At 44.5% G+C, this 17856-nt stretch overlaps 1 long non-coding RNA gene across 2 annotated transcripts in view; it reads left to right on the plus strand.

The window, feature by feature from the left end:
* Positions 1-12180, plus strand: part of LOC142661485 (uncharacterized) — a 109215-nt gene extending 97035 nt beyond the window's left edge. The window contains exon 4 of one of the 2 annotated variants that reach the window (XR_012850746.1): positions 12025-12180. This is a non-coding gene — a long non-coding RNA (uncharacterized LOC142661485). Of the gene's footprint in view, positions 1-4877; positions 4944-12024 lie in introns of those variants that run through there. The other variant, XR_012850747.1, reaches the window with a different exon arrangement.
* The last annotated feature ends 5676 nt before the right edge of the window (positions 12181-17856 follow it).

Here is a 17856-nt window from a genome sequence, read left to right on the forward strand (position 1 = left end):
TTAAGGGAGCGCATCGATGTGGAGGATGTAAAGCATGTAGTTCCATCTGGAAAAGTAAAACTTTTAAGAGCAAAACAACTGGAGAAGTTTGCAATATGAGATCTTTCATAAACTGCCTCACCAAAGGGGTAGTGTATCTCATTACTTGTGTATGTGAGACACAATATGTTGTCAAAACCAAACGAGAGTTTAGGTGCAGAATTAGGGACTATGTATGTGATATTACCAGGAAGCATGATACCTCGGTATCTAGGCATGTCTTGGATTGCCATTCAGGGGACCCAATTGTCCTTAAATTTCAAGGGATGGAACTTGTTCTACCACCAGTAAGAGGGGGTGATTGGGATAAGCGGATTTTGCAAAAGGAGGCCCAGTGGATTCTCAGGATGCAAACCATCAAATCACTGGGCCTTAATGAACAAATATCCTAACTTCCCTTTTTGTAATTCTCTGTTGCTGCCCTCCTTCCTCCTATCGCCACTACGTATCTCCAGTTGCTCTCAGGCATTATGATACGCCGATATGTATGCAAAATCCTCACTCCCCTTATGTATCCCCACCTCCAGTGGACTAGATGCATTATGCACGATGGTTGGTTGACTTCTGGATGCTTTATTTCTAATCGGTCAGCTGCCGGGGGGGGGGGAGGGTTATGCTCCTTCCAGCTCATGCTTCGTTTGGGGGTGTTTACATCCGGTCTTCCAAGTGTCATTATAACCTGTTGCCTGGGTTTTAGTTTTGTGAACTCTCTAATTTTAAATGTTGTTTCCTTAATCACCTCAGTTCCTTTAGTTTTGTCTAGCAGTGTATACATGGCCGCCTGAAGCTCCCCTAGAGACTATTGATGCTGTATGCGTCTATTCTATTGGTCGCGCCGTTACCATGGGGCCGTCCCTTTCAGTGGGTGTCAGCTTTGATGTCTCAGTCACTGATTGGTTCAGAGCCAGCAGACGCGATCAAGGTAGGTGGGGCTATAGCCGTATAAGGCTCTATCTTTTCCCCGGCGTGTGCTAGACCAGTCATCAGTGTCTAGTGCATGCCGGAAAACCAAAACACAAAAGCATAATATGTGCTGAGCGGCAGCTATTTAGATTTTACGGCGGAAACCTAATTTCACAGCATAATATGTGCTGGCCGTCAGTTAGGTAGATCAAGGCAATTTATACCCCTGAGGATGCTCCTCTATGTGTATAGTGGCACAGAAATGCGTTGGGAATCTTGCTTGTTTGTGGCAACCAGGCAAACTACTATTTACTCACTACGTTTGTGGAGTGTTGTAGCGATAGGCTAATTATGACCATTCTGCTTCAGACACTTGCAACATAGTGTTCCAGTATTTGGCTATCGTCTACACTCCATAAGGCATCTATGATCTGTGTTGCCAATGCCTGTATTCAGATCCTTGGCAATTAGTGCCCTATTTTTTATAATAATTCTTCAATAAAGCTCAATTTTTAAACATTTAGACAGGCAGTGTACTTTCAACATTATTAATTGCCACCACCACCCCATCTTATCACAATGGAAACGTACCTTCTTATTCCTAAACCTGACCCCCAAATAGTCACCGCCACCACAATAGGGAACAACTCCAAAAATTCCAGGTTATGTACTAAACCCACTTCCACCCACTTAACAGGCCATTGACCCACACACCACTGCCCCCCGCAATAGGCCCCGAAGCCCACGCTCCCTGAAGCATCCGTGAACAAATCCCAATCAACATTCTCAACCACCGGGGCCATGATAATCGACCTCCCATTATACTTCCCCAGGAAGTCACACCACACTCTCAGATCCTCCCGATGTTCCACCCCCAACCGAATAAAATTATGTGGGGCTTTCACTCCCGCCGTAGCCCTCGCCAAACGTTTACAGAAAATCCTCCCCATAGGCATGATGCGGCAAGCGAAGTTTAACCTCCCTCAGGAGAGATTGCATGTCCTGCAACTTAATCTTCCTCAAGTGACACGCCCTGCCTACTAACAACTTTAATTTCTCCTCAGGGAGCCTGCATTCCATGCTCTCGGAATCAATCGTGATTCTCAAAAACACTAGGACCGACCTCAGACCCTCCGTCTTGTCTGCTGCGAGGGGCACTCCAAAACGACCAGCCACCCACTCCGCCGTTGCCAACACGTTCCAGCAAACAGGTGAGCCCGCCGGCCCCACGCAAAGGAAATCATCCAAGTAATGGATGACGGAGGCAACCACTGCCACCTCACAAATCACCCATTCCAAGAATGAACTGAAAGCTTCAAAATAGGCGCAGGAAATGGAACAGCCCATCGGAAGACATCTGTCCACAAAAAATGAACCGTCCCAGTAACCGCCCAACAACCAAACACTCTCGGGATGCACTGGAAGCAAACGAAAAGCTGACTCCACGTCCGTTTTCGCCATGAGAGCTCCCCAACCATACTGCCGAACCCACTCAAGCGCTAGATCAACCCCGTCATTCACCGAACCCCTCCTCGGATGCGACAAATGATGTATTAACCGAAACATATTGAGCTCTTTCTTAGGCACGACACCCAATTTAGAGACTACCGTGTCAAGAAGGGGACAAAAAAGGACCTGCCATCCTCCCCAGCCGCACCTCTTTACTCAATTTCTCAGACACAACCGTCGGGTAATCCCGCGCAGATTTTAAATTACGTAACGAAAAAGGGACAACATAAGAAGGGTGGGGATCCGGAAACCGACCCGAAACCCCCCCTCCAACAAACTTGATTTCTCCTTATCAGGGTACCTATTTTGATACAGAAGCATCTCACCCAACTTCACCTGTGTCACTCTCATGGCTACCTGCTGCTCTTCCTTTCCCCTTTCCTTTCTTAAAACATCTTGACGCACCATGGGATGCCCCACTACAGATCGAACAGGAGTGTTAAAATTTGCAGCCCGCTCCAAACTTACACTGACGCTCATTGAATTGCCAACAAAGGCCCGAACGACCCCCTGAGGAAGTACCTGACTGTCACCCAGTCCCCTGCTCACTATACTGTCCGGACCCCCGGCCGCCCCTGGAAAGGACTCCCTCCCAAAACACACCGGTGCCATAACCCTCAACCACAACCCAATATCCTTCTGGTCCCACCGTATATTCGGGCGAACCGCCTTCCTTTGCCAGAACTGCTCATCATACCTAAGCCACGTCATACCCCCATACACCCTATAAGCCTCCCCAATGGCGTCCATATAGCAAAAAAGGCCCGAGCAATTATACGTGCCTTCTCCCTGATCACACTTGCCAAGATGGCAAAAGCCTGCAACCAATTAAGAAACGTCTGAAGTATCAGCCGATACCTCCGTTTCTCCTCTTCCTGCTTTTTACTCTCAATCCGTTTGGGCTTATCTAGATTGAACTTCTCCAAGGGGAGCAGGGAAAAGATCTCTACATACTCATCCTTCCATATCTTTTCCTTAACTTTCCGATTTTAAATGAGCCTCCAACGTCCCCTCAAAACAAACATACACCTCCCCCTTGGCCCTATCATCCAACCGCACCCGATCCACCTCCCACACCCGCTTCATGAACCACCGGCATGCCCGCCACCACTGGGCTACCTCCCACACCCTGTGGAATCTCCCCAACACCACCCCATGCAGCCACCGGGGACGGCTCCCTCTACAAACCTACCTGCTCGCACCGTGACAGCAACTCCTGAAAACTGCCCAATAACCCCCGCACTATAGACCCATCCCCCGATCCTACCCCGCTACTACCTGACTCAACCACCCCGCCACACACAGATTCACCCCCCAACCCCGGGGACCTGAAAATGGCAGGGATGGGATAAGATAAAGACATAGACTCACCGGGCTGCGCAGGAGCTGTGATCCCACCAGCCAGAAGACCTGGATCATCTTGCTGTCTCACATGATGGTCTCCATCTTCCTCCTGAATCCGCAATGACGGTGAACATGGGGGGCAACTCCTGTTACCTCTACTGCCGCCAAAGTCCTGGAAGGCCGTCAACAATCCGACACACAGTCAGCGGGCCGCCGCCTACCGCCGATACCCCGCACAACCACTGACCGTGGCCGCCTCCCAGTATTAGGATGACGATCTTGTACACAGGTGGGCCGCCCGGTGGAGCATCGCCAGGGCGGCCCACTGCCAATCCAGGAGAGACTAACCTGGAGCCAGGTGGCATCCCCCGCCTCAAGGGGCCTGAACCACCTGCTGCCGAGGGATCAGGCCAGGAAGCGAGATTCCTGCTAGACCGGGGCCTGCAGCCTGCAGGTGAGGGCCCAGCCCCCTGGTCTCCAGGGTCCCTGGAGGAGCTCCCAACCCTGCACTGGACCCGCGCCCTCCTCGACCAACGCTGCCGCCCTGGGGAACGCAATCCTGCGATCCCCGCAATCTCCTCCTCCCCTGCCTCCAAATCACTAACAGGCCCCCCCCTCAGGACCGGGTGAGCTAGGCCCAGCCGGGCCATCGACTAGACCGGCGAGCTGGGTACTTAGCCAATATGACCAATGCTCGCTGGCCATAGAACGCAGCTGATCCTGGATTTACATGGAGGCACGGAGACGCAGGGAAGCCGGAGGACGGAGAGAGCAGAGGAGACAACTGCTGCTCACTGTGTTTCCGGACAGAATGGCGCTCAAACCAGAGTGCCGCCTTTCCGCCTCGTGTCGCAAGCTCCTCCCATTTCTGTTTCCCCTGGTCATGTGGCCTCCTATTACTTCCGGGCCTCAGCTCTGGCCATTCTATAGAAAATGTTTAATTAAGGCTATTTACAAAGTTGCTTCATTTGTTTTCATTTTAGATGCATTGAAATAAATGGTTGTGTATATCCTATAAGTAGAAAAAATATGGTGTGTATGTAGTTAAACATTTTTCATGTCCATCTTGCACTACACTATAGAGCAAGAAGATCTTCTGGTAGAAAAGGAGGAAATCGCTGTCTGTCTTACTCTAGTTATAGAGATTGTCGTAGTGTCCTGCATCTTGATATTGTAAGTTGTTTTTTAAACCCACAAAAATATTTTTGTTATAAATCTGTTTTGGGATGATATTTCAAGTGACAAGCTCAAGGGCACTATATCTACGGTATAAAGCTGGCCATAGACGTAAATATTTAAGCACTAGGCGCACCACGATGCAACTGTAAGCCCTGGTAGCCAGTGTCTTAGCGCACGAGGACATACAGTTACTGCGCGGTTCCCGGTGCACACTGTCGGCGACAGTGTGCAACGGGAACCGGGAGGCCAGCTGCCCTAACAGCTGACACTCCACTGTTGCCGATCAGCGGCTCATTGCCACTGATTTCGGCAATTAACCCCATTAAATGCGGCGATTGTTTACAATCACCACATTTTAGGGGTTTCTAGCACGTCGGCAGACCTCACAACGAAATCACGAGGTTTGCCTCCGTTTTTGCCATGTACGGAAGTCTATCAGGACCAGCCGGAGGCTGGTCCTGATAGGCTTCCTGTCAGAGTGACAGGAAGTTACTGTGTCGATCCCAATGCACACTGTCGGTGACCGTGTGCATCGGGAAACGGGAGGTCAGCTGTCCACTATTAGCGATCAGCAGCTCATCGCCGCAGATTTTGGCAATTAACCCCTTACATGTGGGGATCGATTGCGATCACCGTATTTAGGGGGGTTTGTAGCACATCGGCAGACCCCATGCAATTGTGGGGGTTGCCAATGGTTGTGATGGCATTCGAAAGCAAGATAATGGCTTCCGAGTCTGCCATGTATGGAAGCCTATGAGGACCAGCCGGAGGCTGGTCCTCGTAGACTTGCTGTCAGAGTGACTGTGACGTCACATTGACAATTGGAATACAATACACTACTAGGTAGTGTAATGTATTCTAGCAGCGATCAGAGCTGCAGGTAAAAAAAGTGTAAAAAGTTGAAAAAAAAGTGAATAAAAATGTTTTACAAAAGTGTAAAAATAAATTATTTTTTCCTATAAATAAGTCTTTGATTATAAAAAAAAAATGAAAAAGTTAAAAAACAGTACACATATTTGGTATCACCGCGTTCATAATGACCCAAACTATAAAACTATAATGTTATTTTTCCCGTGCGGTAAACACCGAAAAAAAACAAACAAAAAGCAATGCCAGAATCACAATGTTTTGGTCACCACCCCACACAAAATATAGAATAAAAAGTGATCAAAAAGTCACATGTACCCCAAAATAGTACTAATAAAAACTACAACCCGTCCCGCAAAAAACCAACCCTTACACAGCTTTTTTGACTTAAAAATATAAAAGTTATGGCTCTCAGAATATGGTGACACAAAAAAATATATTTACATTTTATAGAAAAGTGATTTTATTGTGCAAACGCTGCAAAACATAAAAGAAACTATATACATATGGTATTGCCGTAATCGTACCGACCCGCAGAATAAAGTTAAAAAAAAAGTTGTTTCTCTAAGAATGTGTTGATACAAAACTTTTTTTTTTTTTAACTAATAGTTTTTTTCTTTGTAAAAGTAGTAAAATATAAAAAAAATACATACATTGGTATCACATTGGTATCACCATAATCGTATTGACCTGCAGAATAAAGTTAAGTTGTCTTTTTTACCGCACGGTGAAAACGGTAAAAACTAAGCCCAAAAAAAACAATGGAGGAATCTCAGTTTTTTCCAATTTGACCACGCAAATAATTTTATTTTCAGTTTCCAAGTACATTACATGATACTTTAAATGGTGTTAATAGAAAGTACAACTCTTCCCGCAAAAAATAAGCCCTTACACCATTCTATTGATGGAAAAATAAAAAAGTTATGGCGTTTGGAAGGCGTGGAGTGAAAATCTAAAATGGAAAAGCAAAAAAGGATCAGTCCTGCAAAGATTAATTATTTTCTAATAAAAAACACATTTATGACCACATGTGGGGTATAGCCGTACTCGGTAGAGATTGTGTTACAAATGTTGGGCGGCTTATTCTCCTTTATCCCTTGTGAAAACGAAAAAAAAAATAAACATTTTAGTGTGATTTTCACGGCTTAATTCCACTATATTCTGCAAAAAAACTGTGGGGTCTCCAGTGCATTGCAAACGTTACATGGCACTGAAAACCAATCCTGCAAAATATGCGCTCCAAAAGCCAAATGGCGCTCCTTCCCTTCTGAGCCCTGCTGTGGGTCCAATCAGCATTTTCTTCTTTATTCCTTGTAAATATTAAAAATTTCTATGTTTTTTAGTTATTTTCACAGACTAACTCCAATAAATATAGCAAAATACCTGTGGGGTCAAAATGCTAACTATACCACTAGATAAATTCCTTGAGGGGTGTAGTTTCCAAAATGGGGTCACTTTTGGGGGGTTTCCACTGTTTTGGCACCACAAGACCTCTTCAAACCTGACATGGTGCCTAAAATATAATCTTAAAAAAAGCAGGCCCTAAAATCCTGAGGCCTGTGTTTGGGCACGTTCACACGTGGCGGAATTTCACTTAAATTCCGCTGCGGACACTCCGCAGCGTTAATCCGCAGCGGAGCCGTTTGTCCATTGACTTACACTTTAATTTAGCAGTGTTCGTTTAGACAAGGCGTAAAATTCCGCTGCGGAGCATAGGCTGCGGAGTGGAATTTGGTGTCCGCAGCATGCTCTGTCTGTTGCGGACCAGTGGCGGACTCATGGCGGAATTTCTCCATTGACTTCAATGGAGATTCAAAGTTCCGCAATGAAGTCCGCAGCTGTCATGCACATGTCATGTGTGCTGCGGATACGTCTTGCTTTTTTAACTTGACATTTCTTCATTCTGGCTGGACCTATGTATTTCTAGGTCTACAGCCAGACTGAGGAAGTCAATGGGGCTCCCGTAATGACGGGAGCGTTGCTAGGAGACGTCAGTAAATAGTCACTGTCCAGGGTGCTGAAAGAGTTAAGCGATCGGCAGTAACTGTTTCTGCACCCGGGACAGTGACTACCGATCCCAATATACATGTATCTGTAAAAAAAAATGAAGTTCGTACTTACCGAGAACTCCCTGCTTCTGTCTCCAGTCCGGCCTCCCAGGATGACGTTTCATCCCATGTGACGGCTGCAGCCAATCACAGGCCAAGCACAGGCTGCAGCGGTCACATGGACTGGCGCGTCATCCAGGGAGGTCGGGCTGGATGCCGAAAGAGGGACGCGTCACCAAGACAACGGCCGGTAAGTATGAAAGTCGTTTACTTTCACTAGGGAAAGTGCTGTCCCTTCTCTCTATCCTGCACTGATAATAGAGAGAAGGGAAGCACTTTTCCCGCAGTCCGCAGCAGCTAGTCCGCATCAATTTTCTGCACATTTTGTGCAGATCCGCAGCCGTAATCCGCAACCCGGATTAGGTGCGGCATTGATGCGGACAGTTGCGGAGGAATTCCGCCACGTGTGGTCATGCCCTTTCGGTCCATGAGGACACTAGGTCCACATGTGGGATATTTCTAAAAACTGCAGAATCTGGGAAATAAATATTGATTTCTGTTTCTCTGGTAAAACCTTCTGTGTTACATAAAATGTTTTATTACAAATTAATTTCAGCAAAAAAAATTTAATTTGGAAATTTCTACTCTACTTTGCTTTATTTCCTGTGAAACATCTAAAGGGTTAAGAAACTATCTGAATACTGTTTTGAATACTTTGAGGGATGCAGTTTTTGAAACGGGGTGATTTATTGGGGGATTCTAATACATAAGGCCCTCAAAACCACTTCAGATCTAAACTGGTACCTGTAAAAATAGCCTTTTGACATTTTCTTGAAAATTTGAGAAGTTGCTACTAAAATTCTAAGCCTTGTAACGTCCTAAGCAAACACTAAAAAAAGGACGTTCCAAAAATGATGCAAACATTAAGTAGACATATGGGACATGTTAACTAGTGACTATTTTGTGTGGTATTACTATCTGTTTTACAAGCAGATCCATTTACATTTACAAAAATGCAACCTTTTGAACATTTTCTGTAAATTTTGGTGTTTTTCACTAAAACATTGAATTTATCTACCAAATTTTTCCACTAACATAAAGTACAATATGTCACTAGAAAACAGTCTCAGAATCGCTTGGATCGGTAGAAGCATTCCCAAGTTATTACCGCATAAAGTCGCACATATCAGATTTGAAAAATTTGTCTGGGCCACAAGGCCAAAACAGGCTGCGTCCTAAAGGGGTTAACCATCATTCTGTTTTTATTTTTATTTATTTTTAAATAAACATGCATCAGAAAGGATGAGTACACTTATATTGTAGGAAATATTGTGCTTTTACATTGCCCTTATGTATTTTCTTTGGACACCCAATAACAATTTTGACACATGATTGAGAAGTGTTCTAACAAATGGAGCACATTTACATTAGTCGGGACTGATTGTTTTTTTCTACCCTACACGTAACTATTATCATTCATGGTAATTGTTATGACTATGACCAGCTTAAAGGGAATGTGTCGCAAATTAAACCTTTTTTTTTAAGTGTCGTTACTTATTTCTATTATATTTTTTAAGTTTTTTGCTGTGTTTTTTTTTTTTTTCCATATGGTGGAAAGTATTAAAAATGAAATAATAATTTGACATGCTTTCCGATGTTGGCCACCAGGGGGAGCACTTCCCAGAATTACAGCAAGGTGAATAAGGCAAAGCAACCTGACTCACAGCTGCTGTAAATGTGGGAGGGAACCTCACCCCCCCCTCTCACAAGCCAGGTAAAGGTGTCTTCAAATTGCTAAGCAGTGTCTGGCAGCCATATTGGGTGTGATTCTGCAGCTGGAAGAAGTTATAGGACACACCAAAAGGCTAAGTGTATGTTCACACGCTGTTATTTTACGTGCCGTCTTTTGACAGCGACGCGTAAAATTACAGGTCGGCGGCACAGTACGTCGGCAAACCCATTCAAATGAATGGGCAGATGTTTGCCGACGTATTGGAGCTGTCTTTTTAGGCGTAAATAGAGGCGTAAAACGCCTCGTTTACGCCTGAAAATAGGTTGTGTGAACCCAGCCTTAGAATGATGAAAGTGAAGTGAATGACTTTTCAGTTGACCGGTTCACACGCCGTGTATTTGACATGTTTTTTTTTTTGCACATTTTACGTGCAAAAAAAACACATAAAAAACACTTGATTACACTTGATTTTGTGTGTTTGGGGGTTGTGTGTGTGTGTGTGTTCTCGCCGCTGATTCTTCAAAACAGCTGATAAGCGGCTATGAAGTATCAGCGGCGCCTGTGCACACTCCACTCTGACACACACACACACACACACACACACAGGAAAAGTCTTAAAGGGGTCGTCCAGGAAAACATGGCGCCGCACCTGTCCTCAGGTCGTGTGTGGTATTACAGCTCTGTCCTATTCACTTCAATGGAGGTGAACTGCAATACCAGACACAACCTGAGGACAGGTGCGGCGCTGTGTCTCCAATCCGGACACCCCTTCTGTCCTGAGATGACCCGACGGGTGAGGCGGGTGTCAGAGCCACCCACCGCCATCACCGCAGACAGAAACACACAACTATGGCATGAGGGCAGGGCTTGTCCTGAGTGCACTGTCTCTTGTTATGGACAGAGTTATAGTCACATGAACCCCGTCTGATGAACCGGTAACCTAGGTCCGATCACATGACAGAGGGGGTCACCAAAAACCCTGTGCACCCTCAGCCCGTCCATCCAGCCCTTTCCTGGTTATATCTGCGTCTGGGAAAGCTGGGTGACCACCATTACCCCTCATACTGGAGTGTTTAGGGATGTGACTAATGAACCTCTCACACTCCAGTAGGAGGGGTAATGGTGGTCACCCAGCTTTCCCAGACCCCTGAACGGTAAATCTCTCTAATTGTGCTGAGACTCAGAGGTTCATTAGTCACATCCCCAAACAGTCTCAGCACAACTAGAGAGATTTACCGTTCAGGGCTTTCCCAGTACAGTTTCATCGTTTGTCCTTCACACAAGGGGGGGCAGTCGGGGGGGCCGTTTGGGGGGGTGGGCGTCGGGGGGGGGGCCGTTTCGGGGGGGACGGGACATCGGGGGAGGGGGGGCGTCGGGTGGGGGGGCCCGTCGGGGGTCACGAGAGCGGGGGTCTGTGAGGTAGAGAGTGGGACATGCAGAGACATACATCATACCTGCAGTGCAGCTGGTCTTCAAGATGGCGCCTGCTCTCTCCCTGCAAACAGCTGCTCTGCTCTGTCTGACTCTGACCTGCGTCTGCGCAGGACAGAGCCATAGTGCAAAGTCAATGGACGGGTCCAGTTCATTGACTCCTATGGACTGGAGCTGCCGTATTCCATGTCTGTATGTGTCGTTAATCGACACATACAGAAATGGAAAAAAAAATGGCAGCCCCCATAGGGAAGAAAAAGTGTAAAAATAAAAAAAGTAACACACAAACACACAAATTAATACAAACGTTTTTAATAAAACACTAACATCAAACTGTAATTAAAAAAAAAAATTTGGTGACACTGTTCCTTTAAAGGGGTTCTCCGCTATGGACAAACCCTACTTGATAGAACAGTCTCTTGACAATGGCTGATCACATAGTGTCCCCCTGCTGAGACCTCCAGCGATCAGCTGTTATTTGTGGAGGAACCTGTCAGTAAGTGTTCGCTTTCCCAGCAGCACCACCACAGGGTATATTAGGCAATACACAGCTCCCATTCATATCAATAGGATCAATAGGTTGTCTGTGTTATGCATAACATGATAGGTCCTCCAGTGTGGGAAACACTTTTTATTACGGCTCTCCACTCTGGCAAAGAGATGGGGATACTGAGCAGAAGACCCCCTTCTATTAACTTAGAATTCTCTGGGCAAGCTGGTTAAGTGACATATCTAGTTCCCAGAAAACATTGGCCAATTTTCTGGTGATCCAATGAAATAAAATATGTATAATGATATAAAATATACTGTGCTCAGTCTTCAAGGAACACTTTGGGCAAAACACGCATAAAATATGTTATGCCTAGGACAGGGTCTGAGGGGGCGATGAATGACACAGGGATTATCTCCTTGTCCATGTGTGAAATGTAGACTTTAACTGAAGAGAAAAAATAACCAATTGCTTTCCTTTAGGTGTTATTTTTATTATAAAAAGAAGATGAACCTGTTAAAAGAAAGAGAGATTAAACTTCTAATCTGGACAAGGAAAGAGCAGGAAGAGGCAGTAGATTGAGGCCATGATATGGAACATCAGCAACTCGGCCTGGAAATTTTATTAAAGATTGAAAACTTAAGCATATCAAGGTTTACTTCTTGAACAAATTGAATACATTTAACACAAAGTGCTTTACAAAACTATATGAAATATTTTTCTCGGTGGTTCCCAAATTTCTTCAGGCCAGGTAAGCCTAAACCAGCTCAAGGCATGTCACCAGACCGCATTACTTGTGTTGCCCATAGCGGCCAACGTTGTTAGGTGACATATCATCAGTATGGAAGACAGACCATCAGGTGAAGTAGATAGTGAATATAAGCTGGGAACGTTGGTGATGGAACACGGCGGAACACATTTATTAATACTGGTGATAATAATACTAAGCAGAATACCATTATGTAATTAAAGTGTAACTACAATTGTGGTATTTACCAAGGTCTTTCTGTCTGCCTATACTTCACAATATCTGAATATTATTGGGCCGGCATTAGGCACGTGCGACCTGTGCGAGTGCACAGGGTACTGCACCCTCCCAGCATGTAGAGGACACCACTGGGCTCTACCTCTACCCTGTGCTCTGCTCTTAGTTACACACACAGAGTAAACAAGAGTCCAGGAGCAGAGGAGGAAGCTCCATCCACAGCCCGTCCTGCAGGAAACCTGTGATCCTGTCAGAAAAGAGAGATGGTAAGTTTGTATGTGTATATTTTCCAGTGTATGTGTGTGTGTGTGTGTGTGTGTGTGTGTGTGTGTCTATATATGTGTCTATACATGTGTCTGCATGTGTATATATGTCTCTTTGTAAGTGTGTGTTCATTTTATTTGATCTACTTTAATACTGAATATATATGTGCTGCCCCTATATATTCTGCTGCCCATTATATACTATGTTGCCCCTTAAATACTATGCTACCCCTATATACTATGCTGCCCCTTATATACTATGCTGCTCCTATGTTCTATGCTGCCCCGATATACTATAATGCCACTTACAAACTATGCTGCCCCTTATATACTATGCTGCCCCTTATATACTATGCTGCCCCCTTTATACTATGCTGCCACTTATATACTATGTTTCCCCCTATATACTATTTCCCCCTTATATACTATGCCCCTTAACCCCTTCCCACCGCAGCCCTTTTTCAGATTTTCATTTTCGTTTTTTCCTCCCCACATTCCAAAAGCCATAACGTCTTTATTATTCCATTGATATAGTACTATGAGGGCTTGATTTTTGCGGGACGAGTTGTAGTTTTTTGTAGCACCATTTATTTTGCCATATAATGTACTAGGAAACGGGAAAAAAAATATTTGTGGGGTAGAAAATTTAAAAAACAGCGATTCCTCCATTTGTTTTGCACACCGTTTTTACGGAATTCACTGTGCAATTAAAACAACATGTTAACTTTATTCTGTGGGTCAATTCAATTACGGCGATACCAAATATATATAGTTTTTTCTATATTTTACTACTTTTACAAGTAAAAACCGAAGTGTAAAAAAGAAAATGTATTTTGGGTCCCCAAATTCCGAGAGCCATAACTTTTTTATTTTTCCGTCGATTAAGTGGTATGAGGGCTTATTTTTTGCGGGATAAGCTGTAGTTTTTAATAATACAATTTTGATGTTCATGCGACGGTTTGATCACTTTTTATTTCATTTTTTGGGGGAGATTAGATTACCAAAAAATAGAGATTCTGGCGTTTACAATTTTTTTTTACCAATTATGTTTATTTATTTATTTTTTTTACTATGCTCTAGGGGGGAAATGGGAAAAGGGGGGTTTTTTGAACTTTTAATATGTCTTTTTATTTTTTTTACACAAAAAAAAAACCCGTTATTTAACTAACTTTTACTTTTTTATTAGTCCCCCTTAGGGACTTCAACCAGCAATCATTAGATCGCTTGCACGATATACTGCAATACTAATGTATTGCAGTATATTGTGATTCTGACAGGCATCTATTAAGCCCTGCCGGAGGGAGGGCTTAATAGGTGCACAAAGACGGCAAACCTGGGGGCCTTCATTAAGCCCCCAGGCAGCCATAGCAACCATCGCTCCCCACGATTGCATTGCGGGGTGCACGATGAGCTGTTAGAGGGGGTCGCCCTAACGATCTAACGATTTAAATGATGCGGTCGCTATTGACCGCAGAATTTAACGAGTTAAACAAGCGGGATCGCGCTCGAGCACGATGCCGTTTGTTACTCTGAAGTGTCGGCTGTAACAAACAGCCGACACCCGCATCGTATGGAGCGGGTTCACTCCGTGAGCCCGCTCCATATTTCCCCTACCCGACTTTGTCATATGGATACGTCAAATGTCGGGAAGGGGTTAAGGGAAACACCACATTTTCATATATGGTAATCTATAAAACTTTAATCAATTCATGGCGATTAATTCATGGAAATGATCATTTTAAACTGTATCTCTAGTTTAGAGGTGCACTGCATGATATACACACATACTCAGAGTTATCACTGTGTTATCTGTGGTGTTACATAGGATTGCAGGTAAGGTCCTGTTCAATCACCGTTGCTCTTCCGTTGAGGGGTTCCGTCGGAGGTTTCCGTTGGTTTAACCCCTCAACGGAAAGGCAAACGGAAACCTAAGCTTGTGTTTCCCTCACCATTAATATCAATGGTGACTGAAACTTAGCTAATGGTTTCCATCTGTCACTGTTGTGACAGGGTTCCGTTGTTCTTGACGGAACCAATAGCATAGCGCAGTCGACTAAGTTATTGATTCTGGCAAAACGACAGAACCCTGTCACAACGGTGACAAACAGAAACCATTAACTAGGTTTCCATCACGATTTGGTTCAATGATGAGGGAAACGGAAGCTGAGGTTTCTGTTTGCCTTTCCGCTGAGGGGTTAACTTGATGGAAACCTCCTATGGAAGCGCTCAGCAGAAAACAGACGGTGATGTGAATACAGCCTTACATCTACTACATTATCTTCACTCAGAGAGTTATCCCTGTGTGTTATCTGTGGTGTTACATAGGACTGCAAGTGAAATTTACTGCATTGTCTGCATTGAGTATATATGTGCCTGTGTGGGTATATATGGGTCTGTATGTAAATGTGTCTATGTTCTTGTATATATGTGCCTTTTAAGTATTTGTATATGTTCCTGTATGTCTATATATGTGCCTTTATGTATTTATATATGTTCCTGTACAGGGCCGGACTTGGACTTAAAATCAGCCCTGGAATTTTTCAGCATACAGGCCCAACACAGGGCATATACAGCCACCAGTGTTGGGGTGGAATACATCGGACCACCTTTCATCTATACAAGACATGGAGAGATTTATTAAAACAGGTGTAAATGAAAAGAGGAATAGATCATGATAGCCCCAACTCCAACGAATCCACTGCATTTTCACGAGTATAATATACATGCTCGTTATTCTAGAAATTTTTTTAGTTATAGTGCCCCACATATAGCCCCCTCCTATAGATGGTGCCCGACACATAGTCCCCCCTGTATATGGTGTCCCACATATGGCCCTCTGTAGATAGTGCCTCACATATAGCCTCTCCTGTAGATTATGACCCACATATAGCTCCCCTGTATATAGTGCCCCACATAGAGCTCCCCCCAGTAGATAATGCCGCTCACACTTTTAAGTGGAAAAAAAAGACCAAAAAAACAACAACTTTACATACTCACCTCGATCCTGTTCCCACGTCATACTATGTCAATACAGGCATGCTCTTTTCTGAGCTGGTCTGCTGGGGCTGAACAACGGAGCTGATTGGCAGGGCAGAATGACTTGCCCCGTCAATCAGCGCCTTTCAACAACAGAAGCGGTGCAATGACGTCATTGTGCCGCTAGCATCGTTGAAAGTCGCTGATTGACAGAGCAAGTCTTTCTGCCCTGCCAATCAGCGTAATTGTAAGGCAGGTACAATTAGTGCATGAGGGAGTGGTGCCAGCTGATTTCAGTGGCGCCGCCCCAGGGCCAATTCTAGCTTTTCTGCTGCCTGAGGTGAAAATTGAAATGGTGCCCCCCAGATCTTGATTCTCCTTTGCCTTGTACTCCCCTGGCATGCACGGTGCAGTGATGAAGCCAGGCAGAGTACAACTCGCTGAACGGTGCATGTTCATGGAGTACAAGGCAATGGTGCATCCATGAAAGTTGGAGGAGACTGGTAGTGATGTATAACAGCCAAGGGGGATGTCAACCAAGCATGCAAAGGTGGACTTGCAGTTAGGACAGTTGACTCTACAGGATAGCGGCACCGAACCATGACCCTTTATATAGTAATTAGCATATAGTGTGCACTATTTTAAAAGTTGATTTGAAATATTTTGCTGCATCTGAAACAAACATACAGTGGAATGTTTTGAAATATTGTCAGGTCATATATTACCGCATGGTGGTGGTTCAAGGGGTTAAAACTACCAGACAGGTTCTGAATAAATATACAATGAATTGCAACAATGCCATCTGCTCTATACCAGAACCAAGCTTATTACATACAGTGAAGGAAATAAGTATTTGATCCCTTGCTGATTTTGTAAGTTTGCCCACTGTCAAAGACATGAACATTCTAGAATTTTTAGGCTAGGTTCATTTTACCAGTGAGAGATAGATTATATAAAAAAAATAAAAAAAAATAACATTGTCAAAATTATATATATTTATTTGCATTGTGCACAGAGAAATAAGTATTTGATCCCTTTGGCAAACAAGACTTAATACTTGGTGGCAAAACCCTTGTTGGCACGCACAGCAGTCAGACATTTTTAGTAGTTGATGATGAGGTTTGCACACATATTAGATGGAATTTTGGCCCACTCCTCTTTGCAGATCATCTGTAAATCATTAAGATTTTGAGGCTATCGCTTGGCAACTCGGATCTTCAGCTCCCTCCATAAGTTTTCGATGGGATTAAGGTCTGGAGACTGGCTAGGCCACTCCATGACCTTAATGTGCTTCTTTTTGAGCCACTCCTTTGTTGCCTTGGCTGTATGTTTCGGGTAATTGTCGTGCTGGAAGACCCAGCCACGAGCCATTTTTAATGTCCTGGTGGAGGGAAGGAGGTTGTCACTCAGGATTTGACAGTACATGGCTCCATCAATTCTCCCATTGATGCGGTGAAGTAGTCCTGTGCCCTTAGCAGAGAAACACCCCCAAAACATAATGTTTCCACCTCCATGCTTGACAGTGGGGACGGTGTTCTTTGGGTCATAGGCAGCATTTCTCTTCCTCCAAAAACGGCGAGTTGAGTTAATGCCAAAGAGCTCAATTTTAGTCTCATCTGACCACAGCACCTTCTCCCAATCACTCTCAGAATCATCCAGATGTTAATTTGCAAACTTCAGACGGGCCTGTACATGTGCCTTCTTGAGCAGGGGGACCTTGCGGGCACTGCAGGATTTTAATCCATTACGGCGTAATGTGTTACCAATGGTTTTCTTGGTGACTGTGGTCCCAGCTACCTTGAGATCATTAACAAGTTCCCCCCCGTGTAGATTTCGGCTGAGCTCTCACATGCTGCACACGCAGTTTTACCCAAAGTCGGTGCAGTTTTCAAAAGATTGTTATGGTTTGCAAAAAACTGCATGGACATTAACAATCATTTGAAAACTGTGCTGATTCGTGGGAATGCAGCTTGTTGATGTGGTTTGCAGCTGTATCATTGTAAGATAGCAGCTACTATATGTATATACTGTACGGGTATGATCCCACAGGATGGATACGCTGTGTAAAAGCATACAGCTTATACGCCCTG

The sequence above is a fragment of the Rhinoderma darwinii genome, chromosome 10 (genome assembly GCF_050947455.1).
Source record: "Rhinoderma darwinii isolate aRhiDar2 chromosome 10, aRhiDar2.hap1, whole genome shotgun sequence".
NCBI lineage: Eukaryota > Metazoa > Chordata > Amphibia > Anura > Rhinodermatidae > Rhinoderma > Rhinoderma darwinii.